This window comes from Jatropha curcas, chromosome 2 (assembly GCF_041381405.1).
Source record: "Jatropha curcas cultivar XTBG-Jc1 chromosome 2, XTBG_Jcur_1.0, whole genome shotgun sequence".
Classification (NCBI taxonomy): Eukaryota; Viridiplantae; Streptophyta; class Magnoliopsida; order Malpighiales; family Euphorbiaceae; genus Jatropha; species Jatropha curcas.
Window position 1 is genome coordinate 17,886,157 of NC_143152.1, and position 24,722 is coordinate 17,910,878.

The 24,722-nt window shown below is 32.0% G+C and overlaps 1 long non-coding RNA gene across 1 annotated transcript; it reads right to left on the reverse strand.

The window, feature by feature from the left end:
• Nucleotides 1–14,307: 14,307 nt before the first annotated feature.
• Nucleotides 14,308–17,773, reverse strand: LOC149498320 (uncharacterized). The gene is made up of 2 exons (XR_016319656.1): nucleotides 17,198–17,773; nucleotides 14,308–15,463 (listed from the first exon to the last, which is right to left on the reverse strand). It is a non-coding gene; the product is annotated as an uncharacterized LOC149498320 (long non-coding RNA).
• Between the last annotated feature and the right edge of the window lie 6,949 nt (nucleotides 17,774–24,722).

Genomic DNA, 24,722 nt, shown 5'->3' on the forward strand with positions numbered 1-24,722 from the left:
TATAGGACCGTTTAATTAAAAGAGTTTATTAGAAATTAAAGACTAAAAGACTTTGAAAAACTTTAAATTTAATGACAAAAGACTAGACTAAAAGACTTAAAGACTAGACTAATGCTTTTTAATTTTTACCGTATATAAACTTTAAGGACTAAAGACTTACAAAAGACTTAGAATAATAAAGACTTATGACTAAAGACTAATGACTTGCTTTTAAGACTAAAGACTTATACTTTTAAACTAAAGACTTATGCTTTTAATTTTTTATCGTGTCTTTAAAACCAAAGATAAAGACTTTAAGATTTGATTTTAAATAAAATCATATATATGTATAGCACTAAGATTATTACTAGGATTTAAATAAATACAGATACAAATATTTAAAGATAAATCATAACTGTGAACTAAAATACTATGATTAATTGGGTTTATATGAATACTTATATAATTCATTAAATATAAAATCAACATACAATTTAAACAATTTTTCTGATGTGGAAGATCAGACTAAGCTGCATCCACAGAGCATACTTATCACAAACAAAATCAATTTACTAAATAATTGATGTCAATCAACTCAACCAATTTTAATTAATTTATTTTAATTAAGGTTTAGGGTTCCTGCAACCTTAACCTGGGATCCCCAGAATTAAGTCAGAGTGTGGAGGGAGAAGAGAAAGGTGCCGTAAACACGGACTTATATTCGTAGCAGTTTAAAATAAAATACAAACTTTATTTACTTACAAAATATAGATACAAGATTTAAAACTTACAATAGTTTTAGATATAGACTTTCTCCACTGGAACTCTTACAACTCGAACTGGGAGCACTTAAGGAGAGAGGGATTATAGGTAATAACTAAAGACTAAAACTTATGCCTTCACAAGGGGAGAGGCTCCCTTTTAATAGGAAAATTGGCGAATCTTTACTATTAATGAATAGTTCCTTGTCTGCCACGGGCTGAGGAAGATGCCTTGGCCTTTACTGTTGGAGATGCCTTGGCCTTTACTGTTGGAGATGCCTTGGCTTTTACTATTTGAAAATGACTTGGTGACTTAACTTTTACTGTTGCAAATGCTTCTTTTACAATGTGTCGGAACATGATGAGGAGGAAGAAGTTAACGTGTCCTTTTTCTTTGCTTTTCTTTTTATTTTTTCTTTTCTTTTTTCTTTAGCTTTGCCTTTCTTGACTTTATCTTTTTGCTTTTGACTTGCTTTGCTTCGGATTTTTATGATATTGCTATCATCACTTTCATCACTAGATGAACTAGATGATGAGGATGATGGTAAAACGATTTTACCCTTGCTTTTATGGTGTGTAGTGTTTGAAGATTTACTGGAGGATGCACTGTGGGCTTTACTGGTGGATGGTTTTATGGGCTGATTTGAACTGGTTGAGAGTTGTTCAGACATCTCTTGACAGATCAATCTATATTCTTCTGCTGTTTTAGCTGCAGCTAACCGAGCCTGACATTGGGCTTTTTGGATACCAAACTGGGGGTTATCCTGAATAGCTAATGTATGGGCATAGGTTAAAGCTGGTTTAGATGGGCTGGATAATTTATTGCGGATCCATTGACTAATTTTATGTTCAGTAGTGGAATTCTTGAATGATCCCCACCATTTTATTTTATGTCTTTTTACTATCATGGGAATTTGACTTCCTGGAACATACTGATAATCAAAATACCATTGATATACCCATGGAGTGAAGAAGGTCATACAATAATACATCAAGGAAGGAATATGGACTTCTTCGGGTTTGGGTTTATAATGGGTTTTAAAGAACTGATACAAATAAAGGATATCATGAGGAATGATTTCCTCTGAAATTCCCTTAAATTGCCACCATCGTTTAAACCAATTTGGGATTTTTAAATCAGTGCGTATATTTTGATCAAAATATATTAACCATGAATGAGTAGTGGTGGGATTTTGAAGACAAAATATCGTATCCCATGCTTTTTTATAATCAAAATAATTATAACTCATATTATATTTATGTAATCCTTTAAATTTTACTGGTGTTACTAAAGAAGGTACGGGCCAATCCTTAGGATGGATGACGCGTTTTATTTTTATAGAAGAATAAGAAATTATTCCATTTTTATCAAAAGTATGTTTGATGTTTACTGAATCAGTATCTAATAATATATTATTATAATAAGCCTGAGGTTTTGATAAGTCTGTAGGCATAAAAAACCAATTCTCAGGATAATAGTTTTTTATAATTTGCCAAGGATTGGTATGATTATATCCATCCTCAACTTCGATTTCAAAATCAAATAAATTTTTATCAAACCATTTATGTATACTACTAGTAGATTTATATTGGATTTTTGGCAAATCCACAGCCATCAACGGATTTGATAACTCTTTACTGTCTACCGTTTGAGACAGAGTAGCCGTATCATGAGCGGATACGATCGCTTTAGATTTAGAAGACATACCTGGGTCCTCTGTGGAAGAGGATGCCATACTCTGCAGGGCTTTAATGACTTCGGGAGATTGAGAAAGTTCCTCAATCCATTTTTTAAGATCTTTAGGAGGAGTGGTTTTAGTGTTTAAGGTTTTAAGGTCTTCAGAGTGCTCAGAAAGAGCTTTAGTTGGGGAGCCGGAATCTTGTTTAATTTCTTTCCCTTTATCCTTCTTTCTTCCCATGGTTCTGTAAGAATTCTCTAGTTAGAAAGTCTGGAATATTATTATCATTGCCTTTAATATATTCTATGTCAAATTCAAAAATACTTAAAAGTGCTTGCCATCTAGCAAAAATTTGTTTAGAGGCAAGGTTTTGGACATCTTTCTGTAGAACATCTTTTGCAGATTTACAATCAATACGAAGTAAAAATTTTTGATTTAAAAGATCAGATTGAAATTTATTTATACAAATAACAATACTTAAAATTTCTTTTTTAATAGTAGAATAATTTAATTGAGTTGGAGTCCAATGACCTGAAGTATATTGGATTATCCTTTCTTTACCATTCACTTTTTGTTTTAAAATGCCTCCATAACCAATATTAGAAGCATCTGTTTCAACAATTTTAAAAGCATTAGGATCAGGAATATATAAGTAAGGAATTTCTTTTACCAAGGATTTGATCTTTTTTATTAATTGAGTATGCTGAGTTGTCCAAGGACCAGCATTTTTACAAAGTCTATTATGTAATGGTTTTATCATGCAATTTAAATTTGGATAAAAATCAATTACATAATTTAAACAACCAAGAAAACGTTGTAATTGGGGTTTATTAGTAATTTCATCAGGAAATTTTTCACCAAAAACAAGTGCTCTTTCTATAGGTTGAATCTTACCTTGTTCAATATAATGGCCTAAAAATCTAATTTTAGTTTTGAATAGATCCATCTTTGTTTTACTAAGTGCTAAACCATTTTGCCTAATTACCATACAAAAAGTTTTTAAGTGTTTAAAATGATCATCAATAGTTTGACTAAATATTAACACATCATCAATGTATACTATACAAAATTTACTATAGGGATTAAATATGTCATTCATGATCCTCTGAAATTCGGAAGGAGCATTTTTTAATCCAAAAGGCATTACATTCCATTCATATTGACCAAATGGGACTGTGAATGCTGTTTTATATCTGTCTTTAGGATCGATTTGAATCTGCCAATAACCAGATTTCATATCAAATTTACTAAAAATATTTGCATTGTATAATTTCTTTAATAGGTCTTTTTTATTAGGAATTGGATATCTGATCCATTTTAAAGCTGTATTTAATGGTTTATAATTTATTACTAGTCTTGGAACACCTCGTTCAATTTCAGCATTTTTATTGACATAAAAAGCTGCACATGACCAAGGACTTCTAGATTTACAAATTAATTTTTTATTTATTAAATCTTGAATTTCTATTTTACAATGCTCAATTAATTCAGGATTCATCTGAATTGGTCGAGCTTTAGTTTTAATAGTTTTTTCATCAAAATCTTTTTCATATGGTAAATCTACCATGTGTTGTTTACGATCCCAAAATGCACTTGGATGGTCAGCACATAGTTCTTTTTCCATTAATGTTTGGAGATTTTGAATTTTATGTTTAACAAGATCTCTGCCTAATTGAGTTTGAATTCTATTTAAATGGATATTGTTATTTAAATCTTTTATATTTTCTTCTTTTGATTTTATTAAAGAATTGATTTCTAATATTTTAACTGAATGAGCTTTTAACAAATTTAATTGTTTTGTTTTAGGTTTTTCTGTAAATTCTAATCTAGCTCTACTATTTCTTATTTTGAATTTAATACAATCTTCTTTTACTGAATATGGTGTGATGAGATTTATAAATGGAGTACCTAATATTACCATATAATTTATTTGAGGAGATAGTAAAAATACTGTGTTTATTTCTAATTCTTGATTTATGATTATTGCATCTGTCTTTCCTATAATTTCAAGTTTAGATTTATTGGCTGTACTTAATTTTTCACTAGTTTTTAACCAATATCTTTTAGGAACTAGATCAGATTTTATACAGTTTAAATCTGCACCTGTGTCAAAGAGTGCAATTGCATTTATCACAAAATCATTTATTTGAATGTTTATTTTTACTAAATATTTTCGTGAAGTGATTTCTTGTAATAAATTGAGAAAATTACAATCTACATCTTCATCTAATTCATTTATTTTTAAATTATTATCTGGTTCGTCTTCTTCTGAAGAAGAACTGGAAATAAGTTGAGATTCTAATATTTTTATTTTTTTAGAATTTTGTTGAAGTTGGGTTTTTAATTCTTTTACTTCATTTTTTAGCATCTTAATTTCTTTATATAATTCTTTAGTAGAGTTATCTATATCGACCTTTTTAGGTTGATTTTTATTTAGAATGGTAGTTAAATCATAAATATTAGACTGAATTTTAGGAGTAATATTTTTTACTTCATCTACGTCTTCAAAACTGTTTATTAGTTTTTTAAGAAGTTTAGCTTTAGTTTCTTGATCTTCAATATCATTAACTACTGTTAATAAATTGCTTTGATCTTTAGATAACATATTTAAAGAAAATTTTGATGAACTGGAAGAACTTGAAGTAGTTCCTAATTCATCAATTTGATTTTCACTTTCATTAGTCTCAGATTCCGAAGAATCCGAATCAATATAGAGTTCGTATATTTTACTTAAAACGTTTTCTTCCAAATTTAATTCATGTAATCTTTTATTAAATTTACAAAATTTAGATGTATGCCCTTTTTTACCACAATTGTAACAAGTTAAATTTTTATAAGAAGTTTTAGTGGTAGATCTAGAAGGTTGTTTATTTTTGTTTCTATAAGAAGATTTTGTCTTCTTTTTACTATAAAATTTATCTTGACTAGGTGTATATCTATATTGTTTTTTAGAGTATTTATTTCTATAATATTTTTTAGGTTTATTTGTTTTAGAACATTGACCATCACATCGTTGGTTTGATACAAAATTATAATCAAATTGCTTACAAAATGATCCTAATTCTTTTTTAGTTTTTTGCATTTCATATTTTATTTTTCTTTGAAGTTTTAGATCATGACATATTTGTAAACCTTCCTTTTGAATTATACTAATTAATTGTCCATAGGTTAACTTACTATAAGGTATAGGTTGACCATGTTGTTGTTTAATATGATTTCTAACTTTTTCTCCCAAGAAATAAGGTAACCCAGCTAAAAACTTTTCTTTCCAAAAGCTTTGATTAGAGTCTTCCCTTAACATTAATCTAGTGAGAAAAGTTGTTTTATAATTTTGAAAATCACCTAAATGTTTACATTTTAAATTACTAAGTAACTCGGCATTTTTATCTTTTAAGTGAGATGGATCTCCTATAAAATGAAGTGAAATGGTGAGAATTAAAGATGACACCGCATCTTGAATTACTTCACCATTTTCATCATATATAGGTTCACCTTCATCATTTATTTGAATTGAATTTAGAATTTCTAAATGTTGTTGGTCAGTGAGATGATAATCCCACCATCCTTTAAGTTGGCCGGTAAATCCAGCAATTAAGATTTCTGCTATAGCTTTGTCAGAAATGATTGACTGTGTTTTATAAGCATTTGCAGCCATTGTCATTTGTTGCAAAATACTTAAGATATTATATTCACTTAAACCATCTATGTTCCATTCATAGATTGTTGAAGCATTATATTTAAATTGAGATATAGTATTAGGTTTATCAACAATTCCTAAGTCTGGTGCTCTATTTACTATTTCTCTATGATGATTTATAGGATTGATTTCAAATTGTTGAATATTTTCTGAGTCAGGTTCACTAACATCAGAGTTGGTGTTTTCTTCAATTATATTTATGTTTCTTGATGCTGATGATTGAGGAGTATCCTGAGCTACATGTTGGGTAGTCGCAGATCTAACTTGAATTTTACTTAATTGATCTTTTAATTGATGTACAAATTCTTTTTGACTAGATTGAGAAATTTGATAAGGTTTAAACATATGAGTTTTTACCTTTTCTTTACCTTTCACATTCTCATTTACAATTGGTTTATCTTCTAATAAATTTTCTATTCGTTTTAATTGTGTATTTAAACAAATTAAACTGGCATTACTAAAATTATTTTGTTCAATTAATTTATTATTTGTATCATTTTCCCTTATATTTTTAAATGGAGCACAGACAATTTCATGATCTTGATGTTTTAATTTACTAATTGTTTTAGGTGGAAAATCACTTTTAATTGTTTGATCATTTACTATCCATTCTGGTCTTTTATCTCTTACAGTAATTGGATTTAAACTTTTATTAGAAAAATGTTCTTTAATAAATTTATACCAATCAAAGAATTTAATGTCAGTTTGAGTATTTAATTTATAATCTAAATATTCATATTTTAATTCTTCAAAAGTATATTGTTTTAATATCTGTTTCATTTTAAGTAAATTTTTAATTTTAGATATTTCTTTTATTAAACTTTTTTCTATATCTTCTTTATTAAGTACATTTAATTCCCTGTTGAGTTCACTAACATTTTCAGTTATGGCTGAAGCTGTTGGTGATACTGGAGATGTATTTACTAAATTTGATTGTTGATTAACATAATTATCTACAGGATTATAAACTGCCTGTGGTATAGAATTACTGTAATCAACACCTTTCATTTTTAAATTTGGAATATCAGAAGTAGAAAATCTTGGTTTTACTAATGTTTGAATTATTGGTTTAGGCTCAGTCTCTTTATACTTAGCATAAATAACAGAAGGTATGGATGAAGTAGGTTTATCATTTTCATCTGTAGTTACAGAGGAAGATGACTCTGCATACCTCATACTTTGACTTCTATTAAATTTTAAAGTTACTTTACCATCTTCAAATTGTTCAATTTTTTGCAAATTGATGTTTGGTTTTACTTTATCAATAACTGGAGGAGGTACAACCCCTTCTAAAATCCATTCATCTGGAAGTGTTATATCCTTCCATTGGATGGTTTTAGGAATTACTGTGTTTGTTTTAGTCAAATCTGTTTGAAGAAATCTTGTTTCACCAATTTTAGGTTGTAGTTTATATTTAGTACCAAAGGCTGAATTCATTGCCTTATAATGAATTTTATAAATTAACGCTATAGGAATTGATCCTTGTTTCATTTTATAATTATGAGTTTTAATTTCCAAAACTATACTTTCTAAAATATTTAAATCATTTAATGAGACAGTCATATCTGGATAGACCTCAAAGGAGATCGGTCCTTCACTTAAGCTAGTCTCAACTGATCCTAATAAAGAATCTTGAAAATTTAAAAATCTAGCGTCTCTTACGACTGCAAGAATACTAGTATTTAATCCTTCTCTGGTTAAAGGTTTTATGCCCACTTGAATTAATCCTATATGAATATATTTATATTTTTTACTTTTATGATGTTGCAAAGTTTTAGAAGATAAAAGAGTTATTCTTTCAAAAGGTTTACTTAATTGAAAATCTCTTTCTTCGGTTTTAATTACATAGTCAGTTTTAAATAAATTAAATTTATTTATTTTATAAATTTGTTCTTTATCAACTTTAGGTATTTCCCATTCATCAATTGCTTTACTAAAATCTTGTAAAATTAATTCATTTCTATTTATTACCCTTTTAATTTCTGAAGAATCTGAGTCATCAGATTTAATACTACTTACTGATCTACACAATAAAGGATCCATTTTAATATATCAAAGAAGTTTTGACAATCCTGTTATACCCTTCCAGGTTATACCCATTCGATGCCCCTCATGGGTCTTATACTACTTCTGGGTTCAGTAGGAATAGGGTTCAGTGGACAATGCCAACACAAAATTGATATACTTCAAATGAAAACTTTATTAATGTTAAACAATAAGAAGTTTTAAACCGTTTGGCTCTGATACCAACAAAAGGACTGTGTAATCACTTGATATATATATATATATATATCAAGTGATTACACAGTCCTGGCCCAATCTCAAACATCTCAAAAAAAATATAGTTCGGGCCTATTTAAAATACACCTCGTTCATAATATGGGCTACTAGTTCATACATACCTTAGTAAACAGTTAAGACATTCATAAGTTCGTAGATTAATATATCTATTTTAATACACGATTAAAGATACATAAATCCTATAACTACGGAGTTCAATAATATCTAGAAGTAGTGAAATTTTTATATAACAATACATTAATTAATTAATTACATAAATTTAGAAATTCACTTTTATAGCCCTGTGGAAAAGATTGCAGAGCCTTAGCTGACTCGAAGGGAATTCCTACTTCTTGAAAAGTTAAACAAAAGAAATATGAGTTTTATAATGAATAATAATTATGGCATAACATGCATTCACGCGAAATGCTTCCTAAAATACTAAAATGAATATACAAGTCAAACATATGACACAACATCAGCACCCACATACAAGTACATCTTCATATAATCAAACACATGGAGATTGGTCTTTTGCGTCATTGAAACCCCCGATGAGCCGTCCTCACACATAGCCCATCCTCATGATGTGTGCACCAGGGAGCTGATCCCCCATACATGGCCTATCAGTAGGGGTGGCCACGGTTCTGGAACCGGCGGTTCTGGTTCAAAAAAACTGGAACTGGAACCGAACCGAAAAGTTCCGGTTTCGATCTGTTTTCCCGCGAATCGCATAAAAAAAATACTTGAACATAAAAAATTAAAAAAATACACCTAAAAAATTAAAAAATACTTCAATTAAATTTATTTTTTTTAAGACTTGAACATAATTATTTTTTTAAAAAAAATTTTCAACTGAATTTATTTTTTGTTTAAAAAAATTTGCACATAATTTTTTTTTTAAAAAAAAAAGGGCTTGCCTACGTATCCTCTTGGAGTTCAGAGAAATCAAAGCCTACATAGTTCTTTACTTACCTTATGCTAATTTCACCCCTTTTACCTTAATCGCTATTTGTAGAGATGGCCATATTACGATTTCGGGAACCGGAATCGTCAGTTCGAATCAGTCCCAAACCGTAACCGGTGAGAACCGGAACCGGAGATTTTCGGTTCAGTTCCGGTTCTAAATTTCTGGAACCGAAACCGGCGATTCCAGAAAATCGGCCGGAACCGCCGGTTCCCCGTCCGGTTAGAACCGTCGGTTCGAACTGGCGATTCTAGCAGTTAGAAACTATCAGACCAATTTTTTTTTTTTAATTTTGTTGTGAAATCTCTTAATTACCCCTCCCAACAGCCATAAACGGCTACATAACGACTTGTTTCAAGGGTATTTTTGGAAAAATGATCTTTTGGATTTATTATAAATACCTCATTTCATTTACAAATTCATTACAAAAAAATCTCAACTCTCTCTACTTACTCTCTCTACAATATACTACACTCTACTTACTCCCTCTACAATATACTACACTCTACTCTACAATCTCTCTTATTAAGTTATTATTCTCTCTAATTTTTTTTATTCAATTTTCCAAATTATATCTTATTATCATATAATGGCAAGTGGAGTAAACTCAAATTCGGGTAAGGGCAAGGGAAAGATTGGAGAAACACAATATTCATCTATCCCTACAAACGACATCTATGATTTCACTCTCAACCAATTTAATTTTGAGGGATCCAAATGAAAATTTGGAAATTCCAACTCAAGAATCTGAATTTAATGAGCAATTACAAGAAGAGGAAAAGCAAGAGCAACGAGCACAAATTGTTGGAAGAGCAAGACAAAGTTTCGATATATTCGCCATTCATTTCACGAAAAAAATCAAAAGTGAGAAAATGTAAGATGTAATTTGCAATTATTGTGGAAAATCTTATAAACTTAAACAAGCGAGGGGCTATGGATCATTTTGGAGACAAAACATCCAATAAAATAGGAGTTGATCGGTCTCAAACACAAATTTCCGGGTACGCATCTTCTAACCTTTCTTTATTTCAATATTCTGAAAAAATACAAAAAGAAGAATTAGCAAAAATGATTTCTATGGAAGGTGAAAAAGTAGGTTTTAATAATTATTGTCAAAAAGCTTTAAATCCTTCTGCTAAAAGAGTGCCAAGAAATACTGTAAAACGAACTATTATTTCTTTATATAATAAAGGAAAAATAGAGTTAGAGCTTTTATTTTCTCAAATAAAAATTCGTGTTTCAATTTGTTGTGATATTTGGAGTGATCATTGGCAAATGCATTCTTATATGGGCATTACATGTCATTGGATTGATGATGATTGGAAAATTCAAAAAAGAATTATTGCATTTCGTGTTTTTGATGATAAACATACTACAAATAATATTTATAGAATAATTGTTTCAATTTTAGATGAATATAATTTGACAAAAAAAAATTTTTCAATTTCATTTGATAATGCTTCTGCTAATACTAAATCAATTATTGAACTTAAAAAAATTTGTGAACCAAATATTGGTGGAAAATTTTTTCATATAAAATGTGCATGCCATGTTTTAAATTTATGTGTACAAGATGGTTTCAAAATTCTTGAATCTTTTATTTCTCCAATTAAAAAAGCTATTTCATATTTATGGAGACATCCCCAAGTGATAAAAAGTTGGGCTAAATTTTGTAAAGAAAATAATAAAAGACCAAAATGTTTTCCAAGGGATGTCCCAACTCATTGGAATTCAACATATGAATTACTAAACGAGTCTTTTTCTTATAAAGAATTATTATGCTTTTTTGTTACTAATAATATTGAAGATATTAATTTATATCCATAAAATTGGGATATTTGTGCAAAAATTTTAGATATTTTAAAAAAATTTTAATGATGCTACATATAAATTTAGTGGGGTTTATTATCCCACATCTCATTTATTTTTATCTATGTGTATTAATATTGTTAGTGCACTCCAAGAATTTGAAAATGATGATGTATTAAAAGATTGTATTTTTTCAATGAAAAAAAAATGGTTATCTTATTTTAAAAATATACCACCCTTTTATGTTGTTGCTATTGTATTTGATCCTAAATGCAAAATTGATGTTTTATTTGATTATTTATTATGAAGTATTAAATCTTGATGTAGAAGATAATGTTAATATAAATGTAGTATTGCATGAAGTTAAACAAAATATTATGCAATTATATAATGAATTTGTTCAAGTTTCTAGTTCATCTACTTCTACTTCTTCTCAATCTAATATTCAACAATTTCCAACACAAAGGGTAAGTGGTGTTGGTGTTGCTCAACAAATTTTACTACAAAAACAAAAAAGAACAAGGGAATTCAGTTCTTTTTCTGAATTTGATAATTATCTAACCACTTCTTTTGAGTTTGGTGATGATTATGCAGATACTGATTTTCCAATTTTAGATTAGTAGAGTCCTCACGCAAATACTTTTCCAATTCTTTCTTTAATTGCAAAACAAGTTTTAACAGCTTCGGTCTCCACTGTTGCGGTTAAACAAGCTTTTTGTCAAGGAGGAAACATACTTGATGAAACATGATCTCGTATGACACCCGATTCGTTAGAAACACAATCATGCGTGGATGATCGAAGTAAGACCGAACTAAGAGCACAAGAAAATTTAAAAGAAAATGAAAATCTATATGATTTATACGATAGGTCCTCAACGGAACATCAACCGGTTGTGCAAATAGCGATTAAGGTAAAAGGGATGAAATTGGTATAAAGTAAGTAAAAACTACGTGGATTTTGATTCCTCTAAACCCCAAGAAGACACGTAGGCAACTTAATTTTTTTTTAAAAAAAAATTAAGTTCAAACCCTTTTTTTTTTAATTATGTTCAAACTTTTTTAAATAAAAAATAAATTCAGTTGAAAAATTTTTTTAAAAAAAATAATTATGTTCAAGTCTTTAAAAAAATAAATTTAATTGAAGTATTTTTTTATTTTCTAGGTGTATATTTTAATTTTTTATGTTCAAGTATTTTTTTAAAAAAACCGGTTCTCATTTCAATTAAAATTAAAAATTATGCGATTCGCCGGAATACCGATCGGAACCGTCGGTTTGGTCACCGTACCGGAACCGGAACCGTTCGATTCCAAACCGGAACCGGAACTTTTCGGTTCCGTTCTGGTTCCAGTTTTTTTGGAACCAGAACCGCTAATTCCGGAACCGTGGCCACCCTTAGCTATTTGCACCACCGGTTGATGTTTCCATTGAGGACCCATTGTATAAATCATATAAATCTTTATTTTCTTTTGGATTTTCTTGTGCTCTTAGTTCGGCCTTGCTCCAATCATCCACGTATGATTGTGGTTCTAATGAATCGGGTGTCATATGAGATCGTGTTTCATCAAGTATGTTTCTTCCTTGACTAAAAGCTTATTCAACCGCAACAGTGTAGACCGGAGCTGCTAAAACTTGTTTTGCAATTAAAAAAAGAATTGGAAAAGTATTTGCATGACGACTCCACCAATCTAAAATTAGAAAATCAGTATCTGCATAATCATCACCAAACTCAAAAGAAGTGGTTAGATAATTATCAAATTCAGAAAAAGAACTAGATTCCCTTGTTCTTTTTTGTCTTTGTAGTAAAACTTGTTAAGCAACACCAACACCACTTACCCTTTGTGTTGAAAATTGTTGAATATTAGATTGAGAAGAATTAGAAGTAGATGAACTAGAAAATTGAACAAATTCATTATATAATTGCATAATATTTTGTTTAACTTCATGCAATACTACATTTATATTAACATTATCTTCTACATCAAGATTTAATACTTCATAATAAATAGTCAAATAATCACATAAAACATCAATTTTACATCTAGGATCAAATAAAATAGCAACAAGATAAAGAGGTGGTATATTTTTAAAATAAGATAACCATTTTTTTTTCCATTGAAAAAATACAATCTTTTAATATACAATTATTTTCAAATTCTTGAAGTGCACTAACAATATCAATACACATAGATAAAAATAAATGAGATGTTGGATAATAAATCCCACTAAATTTATAGGTAGCATCATTAAAAATTTTTAAAATATCTAAAATTTTTGCACAAATATCCCAATTTTGTGAATATAAATTAGTATCTTCAATATTATTAGTAACAAAAAAGCAAAATAATTCTTTATAAGAAAAAGACTCGTTTAGTAATTCATATGTTGAATTCCAACGAGTTGGGACATCCCTTGAAAAACGTTTTGGTCTTTTATTATTTTCTTTACAAAATTTAGCCCAAATTTTCATCACTTGGGGATATCTTCATAAATATGAAATAGCTTTTTTAATTGGAAAAATAAAAAATTCAAAAAATTTTAAACCAAATTGTAAACAAAAATTTAAAACATGGCACGCACATCTTATATGAAAAATTTTTCCACCAATATTTGGTTCACAAATTTTTTTAAGTTCAATAATTGATTTAGTATTAGCAGAAGTATTATCAAATGAAATTGAAAAAAATTTTTTTGTCAACTTATATTCATCTAAAATTAAAACAACTATTCTATAAATATTATTTGCAGTATATTTATCATCAAAAACACGAAATGCAATAATTCTTTTTTGAATTTTCCAATCATCATCAATCCAATGACATGTAATACCCATATAAGAATTGGTTTGCCAATGATCACTCCAAATATCACAACAAATTGAAACACGAATTTTCATTTGAAAAAATAAAAGCTCTAACTCTTTTTTTCTTTTATTATATAAAGAAATAATAGTTCGTTTTACAGTATTTCTTGGCACTCTTTTAGCAGAAGGATTTAAAGCTTTTTGACAATAATTATTGAAACCTACTTTTTCACCAAAACTAAAAGTTAAATGTTCCATAGAAATCATTTTTGCTAATTCTTCTTTTTGTATTTTTTCAGAATATTGAAATAAAAAAAGGTTAGAAGATGCGTACCCGAAAATTTGTGTTTGAGACCGATCAACTCCTATTTTTGTTATATGTTTTGTCTCCAAATGCTTCCAAAATGATTCATAGCCGCCCGCTTGTTTAAATTTATAAAATTTTCCACAATAATTGCAAATTACATCGTACATTTTCTCATCTTTGAATTTTTTCATAAAATGAATGGCGAATATGTCGAAACTTTGTCTTGCTCTTCCAACAATTTGTGCTCGTTGCTCTTGCTCTTCCTCTTCTTGTAATTGCTCATTAAATTCAGATTCTTGCGTTGAAATTTCCAAATTTTTATTTGGATATCCCTCAAAATTAAATTGGTTGGGAGTGAAATCATAGATGTCGTTTGTAGGGATAAATGAATATTGTGTTTCTTCAATCTTTCCCTTGCCCTTACCCGAATTTGAGTTTCCTCCACTTGCCATTATATGATAATAAGATATAATTTGGAAAATTGAATAAAAAATATTAGAGAGAATAATAACTTAATAAGAGAGATTGTAGAGTAGAGAAAAATAATATAGAGTAGAGTGTAGTATATTGTAGAGAGAGTATAGATTTTTTTGTAATGAATTTGTAAATGAAATGAGGTATTTATAATAAATCCAAAAAATTATTTTTTCAAAAATACCCTTGAAACTAGCCGTTTATGGCTATTGGGAGGGGTAATTCAGAGATTTCACAATAAAATTTAAAAAAAAAAAAACACAACTGACAGTTTATAACGGCTAGAACCGCCGGTTCTAACCGGACGGGGAACCGGCGGTTCCAATCCAGTTTCGACCGATTTTCTGGAACCGCCGGTTCCGGTTCCAGAAATCTGGAACCGGAATCAAACCGAAAATCTCCGGTTTTGATTCGGCCCGATTCTAGTTCTCACCGGTTCCAGTTACGGTTCGGGACCGATTCGAACCGACGGTTCCGGTTCCCAAAACCGTAATATGGCCACCCTTACCTATCAGTCTAATCCTCACTTGACCAGCCCTTTCATTTTTTTCCCATACTCACTTTTTTTTTTCCATTGCCAACAAGAGGCCATCCTGTGGTTTTTCCATGTCATTCATATTATCAGATGCATACAGAGGCGCCGATCTCTCCATACATGGCCGACAGTATCATAGACCACCCTCACAATCCCATGGTAACCCACTTCATTCTAATTCCACACAACAAGGCATTTCAATGTCGCAACACAAGTAATCAAGCAATTTATTCAACACAAGATGCACCCAATTAATAATTAAAATGCAAACAAGAAGATATAATCATGATATAAGTTTAAATATTTAACATGTTAGAAATAAAATAATAATAATATTTATATGCTTCTGTATGGTAAATGTTTATGCATGCTAATGACAGTGTACACCATTTATTATAACACACCGATTAAGAAGAAGAGAATATCTAAGTTGGATCTTCGGCCTATAGGTGTGATAGATGAACTCGGATGATCTAGATAAAACTTAAGTAACCAAGGGAGAAGAGAATTAAATAAAGAACTCCATAAAAATACAACTAGTTTAGATTTTGTCGAAATTTCAACAGAACCTCCCCTAAACATAGGACTATCATCCTGTTTAAACAATGTTGAATACTCAATATTTACTCATTCAATCCACACAGCCCATCCATCGGGCGATCAATCAAATTAAATTCCCATCCTCCTTCCAGAACAACTATATCAACATTCAATCATTAATTATTCCTTGCTTCGCATCATAGTTTATAAGTTCATTTATATACAAATGCACAAAAGCATATACGGCATTCCTAGTTATTATCCATTGCTAACTAACTAATATACCAACATTCAATAAGAATTCATACGCCATTCATTATCTCTATTTTTATCATCATAATCCTTTTTAAATTGATTGTTACTGAAGATTAAATTCATACAACTAAGCAGGCTCTACTTTTCCCAAGTTTATAGAATTTGGTCTAACTAGCTATTGCCGATTCAGCAAACACCTCAGTTTCTAAGATAAATCTATCCTAAACATGCTTAATTATTCATTTCCAATCGAGATGCAGGTATATAATACAATTCTCATCTTAATATTTTCAAAACTCAAAAAGTGTAAGCAATGTGGGAGCTGCCATTCAAGGAGAATCACTGTTATCCAATCAAAATTCATTTCCCATATGCTAATTCATTTATTTCCCATCAATGATTTAAGGTTATTCATCATCTTCTACATATATGAGCAATAACTCAAGCATACAACTATGGTTGTGGCTGCCATTCTAGGAGATTTATGATTTCTTATTAAATTTTATCTTTAAATGCTTCCACAAACATTACCAATTAAAGAAAACAAGTTGAGGCTCTTATACAAGCTTAGTTCAACTAAAACCCATGATGTTCCTCTAGCTAGATGCTGTCAACTGCTAAGAGATCCTAACCTCTAACCAAAACTCATCACCTAATTGCTAACTTATCCATTTCCCAACAAAAGATAAATTTACAACCTTCCTTTCAAGCCTTCATACGGTCAAACTCATAAATGCAAACAGTGAAGCTGTTGTCAATATAAGAAAATTATAATCCCCTATCAAACCTTGTAAGAAATACATTAATCCAGTCATTGCTCTATAAGCATTCAACTCATAGTTTCAATTGCAGATTATTTTAAATACTCTTTTAGAATTTTGCTTAACAGTAGCTTAGAACCTCTGTTTTCCTCAAATAACATGATTCAAATCAATAACAATCAAGTTAATTTTCACATTAGTTGAGAAACTAGTCCTAATCTAACTTAAACATCGACTTAGAAACCTTACACCACATTTCTTCTTTTTTTTTTTTTTAATGATTTTAGTAACAATACTAAAGTTAATTGCATAACTAATGGAAGAGGAAGCATGAAACTCGACTTTGGCTCACCTATTGCGCTGGAGGTTGACAAAGGTTGAGATGGTGGCTGATGTTGGAGTTGCTGCGACTGCAGCTCTCAATTATCTCCTTGAAATTCTGGAACTAAGCCAAGGATAAAGGGAATCTAGTGGAGCGCTATGTATCGCAGGTGGAGCTTGGATGGTTTCGCCGGAAAAAGCCAAAGGAATCAAGAGTGGCGCTGACCCGATCGAACATCGAAATCGCAGCTCAATCTTGCTGCGCTCGCCGGAAGAGGAGAGAGAAGATCAACGGCGAAGGGATGGAGCAAGGAGCTCAGGTCGCCTCGACTTGTACTCAGGTGGCCGGAATCGCAAGTGGAGCCGAATCGAGTTTACACAGCCTCCTACTTCTCTTCGACTTGCGCTGAAATCGAACGGAAAGAGGGAGAGAGAGACCGGAGACGCTGTGGTGAAGATGCGACAGCAGCAGGGAGGCGATGGTTGAGGCGGAATCGGCGCTGGTCTCAAGTGATCGAAAAACGAAAGAAGGGTACAGGAAGGCAAGTCTGTCGCTGGAAACGAGAGGGAGGAGGGATAAAATGGCCAAACAATAATTTTACAATCTTCTAGGGTTTTCTAGAATGATTTTGGTCCGATTTGGATCCGGTTTGGTCCAAATCGTGGGTTTTGTTTGATTTTAATTGGTTTATGGGTTTTTTCTAATAGGTTTAATTTAATTTTTTAGGTTTGATTTAGCAATAAAAGTATTTGCTAATAGATTTTTGTTTAATAAAATCACAAGACAATATTTTTTATATTTTTAAATATAATAATATCTTAGAATATGATTGGTTAGAATTAATATTTAAATTTTTTAAATGAAAAACTTTGGAAAAAATTTTCTGAGTCATTTAACATATTCCTAATCATTAATGAAATTTGAGATATCTCTTAAGCATATATTCAAGAACTAACATAGACTTCTATATTGTATGGAAAATAATAGGTACATGCTATCACAATACATCATTTCATAGATTCTAAGATATCATCAATTTAAATGCACTTATAAAGTCTCTTTATACAAAAGAATAAAACTATTATTCTCTTAAAATACAGGATACGCGGTAAAATAACACAAGTAGATTCCATCTAATAGTTCTTTTATGAAATAACTTCTATTATTTTTATGAAGATATATCTACAATTATCTTCCATTTCACATCCATCAAGTAATAATAAGAGCTTTAATATGTTTCAGAACATATAATTTCATAATAACTATTATGGAATCCCAAAATATTATCTTTTGAAGAGAAATAATATAAAAGGGTTGCATATATACATACTCATGAGTGTATCACAGTTTATAATAAATACAACTTATATTTAAAATATATTTTTTGAATATATAGTGATTTCACTTTATCATGATAAGAAATCAGAACTTATCATTGTCTATCAAAATACTCTTATAAAAAAATCTCAAAAAATATAAGATTTAATTCCAAGAATCTCATGTTCAGTGACGCAGAACGGTCGTGAATGGATAGACGATTATACTCCGTCAGGAATTTTGATCAATATTGTTTGATCTGACGAATAAAAGAGAGTTAAACTTTTAAAGAAGTTTATTGAGTATGAATAAGTTCCAAATAAAAGTGTCCTCTCAAAATAACAAAGCAACTTATTTATAGGTTTGGGCTTGTTTTCGTCGAAAAATCCCCCCCGGAGGACCTGAAAACTTTGCTCAAATTTTATTTTGAATGTGATTTTTATTTAAATAAATGGTGACAAAAGCTTTTTAGGAACGCGATGCCGATAAATCGGTCTTATAAAACATTTTGAGTCGCCACCCATTATCTCGGCAATGAGACCGTTTCCAATTTTATTTTATAAAAGTGACTTCATTTAACTTAATTTTATTTAAGGCCAATTATTTTAAAAGACTGGTCAGGCGTACCGGGTACGATTCTGGATAAGGGAATTGGGTACGTCGGCCCGTTGGAAGCCGACACCCGGAAAACCGGCCTCTTTGAACCTACAATTTCTAATTTATTTTAATTTAGAAAAGCCAATTTATTTAATTAAACCCAATCCAAATAAATCGAACCGAGTTCCTATGTGGAAAATTATTTAATCGTCCCAAATAAATCCATTCATTGCATTCGTAATCATTCAAACCACATCAATCATTCAACCCATAGTAATTAAAATAATTAAAAGACCCGCTCTTGCCTTATGGTTAAAGGCGGGCCACAAACCGGATTTAAAATACAATCTACTCAAAATAAATTCAATAAACCCTAAAAATCCCAAAATCATATATAATAAAATATTAACCTATTTGATTTGATTAAACATAATCTGCCCATTTTTGGTTATTTCTTGAATTATAAAAAAATTAAACATTTATTTAATTACACGAAATTAAATAAAAAAGGAAATTATTCTGGAACCCTAGAACAGTTGCGTCACGCAGCTGTTCTATGAAGAACAGTTGCGTGACGGAACTCCTAGTTGCGTGACGCATCTGTTCATGACCTTGGCAAAATTCTCAGATTTGTCAATCATTTATTTAAACCATAATATTAAATAAAAACATAAAAAAGCAAGATAAAAATATACGCACGAACAGTTCCGTTACGCATCTAGTCAAGGTAATATCAACTTCTTTTGGACATGAACTGTAACACCCCCTGCCCAGCCCCAAGAGACCCGATGGCGGATGCCACATTCGGTGCCGGAGACACCGTCCTAACATAACAGATAAATCATAAAATCAGATTATGAATTAGAAGTGATTAAGTATTGACAAGTTTAGCGAGTAATTTAATCCTTAAACATAATTCCTCAAATTTCCTTACTTAATATAACACCATAATTCACTATTCACTAATTATCTAAATTCTCCAAAAATATTCATTACTTCTTTTCTACCCATAAAAATCATGTATGCATACTCCAAAAATATTAAATAAAATATGAAAAATAGATAGAATTTTTCTGGACCAAAATAATACTGACTCCCGGACCGGTGGTGCTATTCATAGACCGGTAAAACTATTATTTTAGACACAGAAAAATTAGGGCGTTACATGAACAGTTCCGTCACGCAGCTTAAGCTGCGTGATGCAACTACTCTGGTCCGCAACTACTTTTTTTACGTTTTCTTTTTATCAAAGCTTGTTTAATGTTACTCAGAAATACTCAATAATGGGTAGAATACTACTTAACCAATATCAAACTACCCAAACACTAACAAAATAAGATATTTAATAAATCAACAACTAAAAATAACAAGAGAACTTTAGATGGTTACCTAACCCTTAGATTTGAGGATTGCATGCGATTTGAGTGCCTTAGGAATAGTGTTTCAGGATCCCAGAAATGTTCTTTGCTAAGTTTTAACAAGAAAAACTCTTTTTTTCTTTTCTTTTCACTCTTTTCTCTTTTTTGTGACTTTTTTTTGTTTTTCAATCTATTTAATCTCTAAGGCTTGATCTTCTTCAAGATAACTCAATGGAGTTCTTGCAGAAAACCCTAGTCGCAGCTTAGTTCTTAAAAATTTCTCTCAAATCTCAAAAAGTCCTAAAGTCCTGTTTAAAAGACAAAAATGCTATATTTATATGGGTAGGGCAACAGAACAGAGCTGCGTCACGCAACTAACAGTTGGTGACGGACCCGAGAGCTGCGTGACGTAGCTCACTTTTCGTACTGTTGCCATGCATCCACACAAAAAGCAAAACCGTTATATGGGCTTTTCAAGGTGACGTCATCCTGGTTAGATTTGCGTGACGCAACTATTAGTGCCGTCACACACCTTATAGCTGCGTGACGCAACCCTAGCGCAGGTCAGACTCCTTTGATCTGGTTCAAATCGATTCTTGGTTTAAAGACTTCTGGTTGACCCTAATTCCTTATTCCGCATCCTTGTATCCTCATTGGGTTAGGTGGGGGCATAAAAACACACGTCAACAGTTTGCCCCCCACTTTATCATTAATTGTATAAACGATTAATGTTAAAGTGGTCTATTGACGCGCCTTCAATCTGGCAATCATCCTCAAAGCTCAGTTTGATTGGCTTGAAAGATGTTGGATTAATTTGATTATCTGGCCACCTCCTCAGCTCGGTTTGATCGGCTTTCATCAGCTCTAGTCGGATCAGTAACGGCATCCAAAATTCGGTCTGATTGGATATGAAGATACCTTCGAGGCTCGGTTTGATTGGCTCGAAGGGTTTTAATTGCCCTGGTCAACTTCGCAATTCACCATCATTGACCGGGAAGAGAGTCCAAATAGCTTCGTAATACACCATCACTGCTTGGAGGTTGAAATTATCCTAATCAGCTTCGCAATACACCATCACTAATCGAGAAGAATGATCCAAACAGATTCGTAATACACCATCATTGCTTGGTGGGACCTATCGGCTTCAAAAAAACATCACCGGTTGGCCTGAAAAATTGTTCAAGAGAAAAAGAGCAATTTCTGTGTACAAACAGACCTTGCCTTTTGTTAGAAAAATGTTGGGACGTCACATGCCCCCATGCATTAATCATAAATTGTAAAATTTGAAAAATTTGCATCAGGGCAAAAGATTATATTTTTGCCCCCAGTCTGGAGTTCCGACCTAGGACCAAAAATATTAGCTTTTTAGGCATATCTTTCAATGTTTATTGTCAAAATTTGGTTTAATAGTTTTGTAAAAATTTAGCAAAAATTTAGGCCAGAGAAATTTTGAGCCTGAATTCTCAGGTGTACCTTTCCTGATGCGGTGTTTGAAAGAAAACTTACCTGAGGGTAATTTGGGCAATTTGATGTTCCTGCCCCCTGTGCGGTGAGTAGACAAAATTGCTGAAGTTTACGAGCTGCATACTGACGTCAAATTGTTTAAGCGGGTCATCATAGGCCTAAACGGGCCGCTTGGGCCTTGTGGGCTTGAGGAGTGTGATGGGCCCCTCCTTTGGGCTTGAAGATATAGGAAATGGGCTTGAAGAGGTTTGATGGGCCCATCGCTTACTATAAGTAGGATTCTTAATCATTTCATTTTCACTTATCTAAAACCTTAAGCTTTCTGCAAACTCTCTGAACTTTCAACAAAATGTCTCAACTTCCCGAAATTCCTGCCTCCGCCTACACTCCGGAGATGAACACACTGGGGGCGATCCCGGATATCACGACTTTCAAGGGCGAGTGGGTGCCGGTCAGCCGTAATCCCCTGACTCCCGAGACGCGACCGCTGCAACTTCTTCTGTTGCGGGCACCGAGTTCCCGGTTCGCTATGAGACCAGCGAGATGCGCGGTTTCCAGACTGAGGTAAGTAATTTTTTTCTTCGAATTTCTTGCTTTTCAATTGCGCGATGTGAATTTTGTTGTCTGTATATGCGTCGGCAGTTGCGTCACGCAGGTAGGAGTTGCGTGCGCAACTGTTCCTGCGTGAACAGTTGCGTGACGCGACTGTTCGAAGCTCTATGGAACCCTAGCTTTTCTGAACTTAGGTGAATTCGCGCTTTGCATGTGTTTAATGCTTGATTTGTTGGTTGAGAATTGATGCTACCTCCGTGCGACCTAATTTTGCCCTGAAAATGCATAGAAATAACACAAAGACAAATAGATGGAATATAGGTTATTTTCTACGTACCTTCGACAGTTGCGTCACCCAACTGTTCTGTGGAAGAACAGTTCTGTGCGCGACTGTTCGTCGAGGATGTTATGCCTTGAACAGTTGCGTGGCGCAGCTGTAGAGATGCGTGGCGCAACTGTGCGTTAGGATGCAATGTTTTGAACAGTTGCGTGGCGCAGCTGCTGAAATGCGCGGCGCAGCTATTCGTCAAGGATGATATGCCTTGAATAGTTGCGTGGCGCAGCTGTTGAGGTGCGTGGCGCTGTTGTTCTTCAGGATGCGCAACTTGGGCAAGCTGCGTGACGCAGCTGTGTAGACGCGTGACGCAACTGTGTAGACGCATGACGCAGCTATAATTTGGCCCGAGGCTTGAATTTTATTTTTCCTGCCATGAAACAAAAAAAGATAATTGTTAGTTTAATTCTTATTTAAATTGAAATTTTTCTTACACAGGTTGATCTGGGCAAGGCCTGTGAACCCCTTCCCCAAATGTCATAAGCATGTGATGCATATGATGAATGAGAAGAAATACACGTAATGTGTGTGAGTCGCCACCTTGTTTAATTATTTTAGGGTAAACTAGGAAAAAACCCTAAGTGACTCCATTTTTAATTAACCTAGTTACTAGATTAATTATCCCAATGATTAAGGCACAATCTACAAACCCGAGATGGATCCCGAGACTATGTCATGCTGACGAACTAACCGATGGATGAATGCTTTGCAAGGTGAATGATGGATTAATGAAATGTTTGAGTGATTTCGACTTGCCGCTCGGGGTTAAATCCCGAACGTGCCTACGTACTTCCGTTTGAATGGAAGATCAAAGTCAACGTAGTTCGATAGGCCTTGTTTCAAGGGCTTTGAAGGTGTATGCTTAATGCATGAGTGTGTGTGTGTATGCTCCGTGCATGTTTGTGTATGCTTTGTGCATGTTTGTGTATGCTTTGTGCATGAGTGTGTATGCTTTGTGCATGAGTGTGTGTATGCTTTGTGCATGTTTGTGTATGCTTTGTGCATGTTTGTGTATGCTTTGTGCATGAGTGTGTATGCTTTGTGCATGAGTGTGTGTATGCTTTGTGCATTTTGTTTAGGCATCTCGCCAAAGATTGATTGATTTTTAGGCATGTTGCCAAAAATGTTGATTTTAATGGCTTTTAGCAAAAATGATTTGATTTAGGCAATTGTTGCCAAAATGGTTGATTTTAAGGCCTTTGGCCAAAATGTGTTGTTTTAGGCAATTAGTTTGCCAAAAATGTGCGATTTAGGCGATTGTCGCCAAAATGGTTGATTTTAAGGCCTTTGGCCAAAATGTGTTGTTTTAGGCAATTAGTTTGCCAAAAATGTGCGATTTAGGCTTTAATGCCACGATTATCAATTAATCGGGCGTTCGAGCTTAATCACAATTTATTGTCGAAAGGCTTTTAGCCATAATTATTGATTAATTGGACTTAAGCCAGATTTATTCGAAATAAGGCAATTGAACCATAGTTATTAATTAACTAGGCTCTTTTAGCCAATATTGTCGGATTTAAACTTTAATACCACGATTATTGATTAACCGGGCATTTAAGCTTAATCAAATTAATTAAGGCAGTTTATTTACCAAAAATAATGACGTGGATGCATTTATGCAATTGTAGAATTATTAAGAGTAGAAGAGAAATATGCATGAAGTGCTAAAATTAAATAGGCAGAGTTTTGTTTACATACCTGATTTAATCGACGACCGCTTCTTAACTCCAGATTAAGCTCCTCGCTTAGGAAATATTAATTAATTTTAATTTGTTTAATTTTAATGTCCAAATATCACAATAAAAATGCAATAAAAATTAAATTAAATGCAAAAAGCGGTAAAGAAAACGCAAGGAGCGTGAGAGGGAGAAGGATTCGTCCATCAACACAGACAGGGGTGTCAAAAATAGGCTGAAAATGGTCTATTTATAGG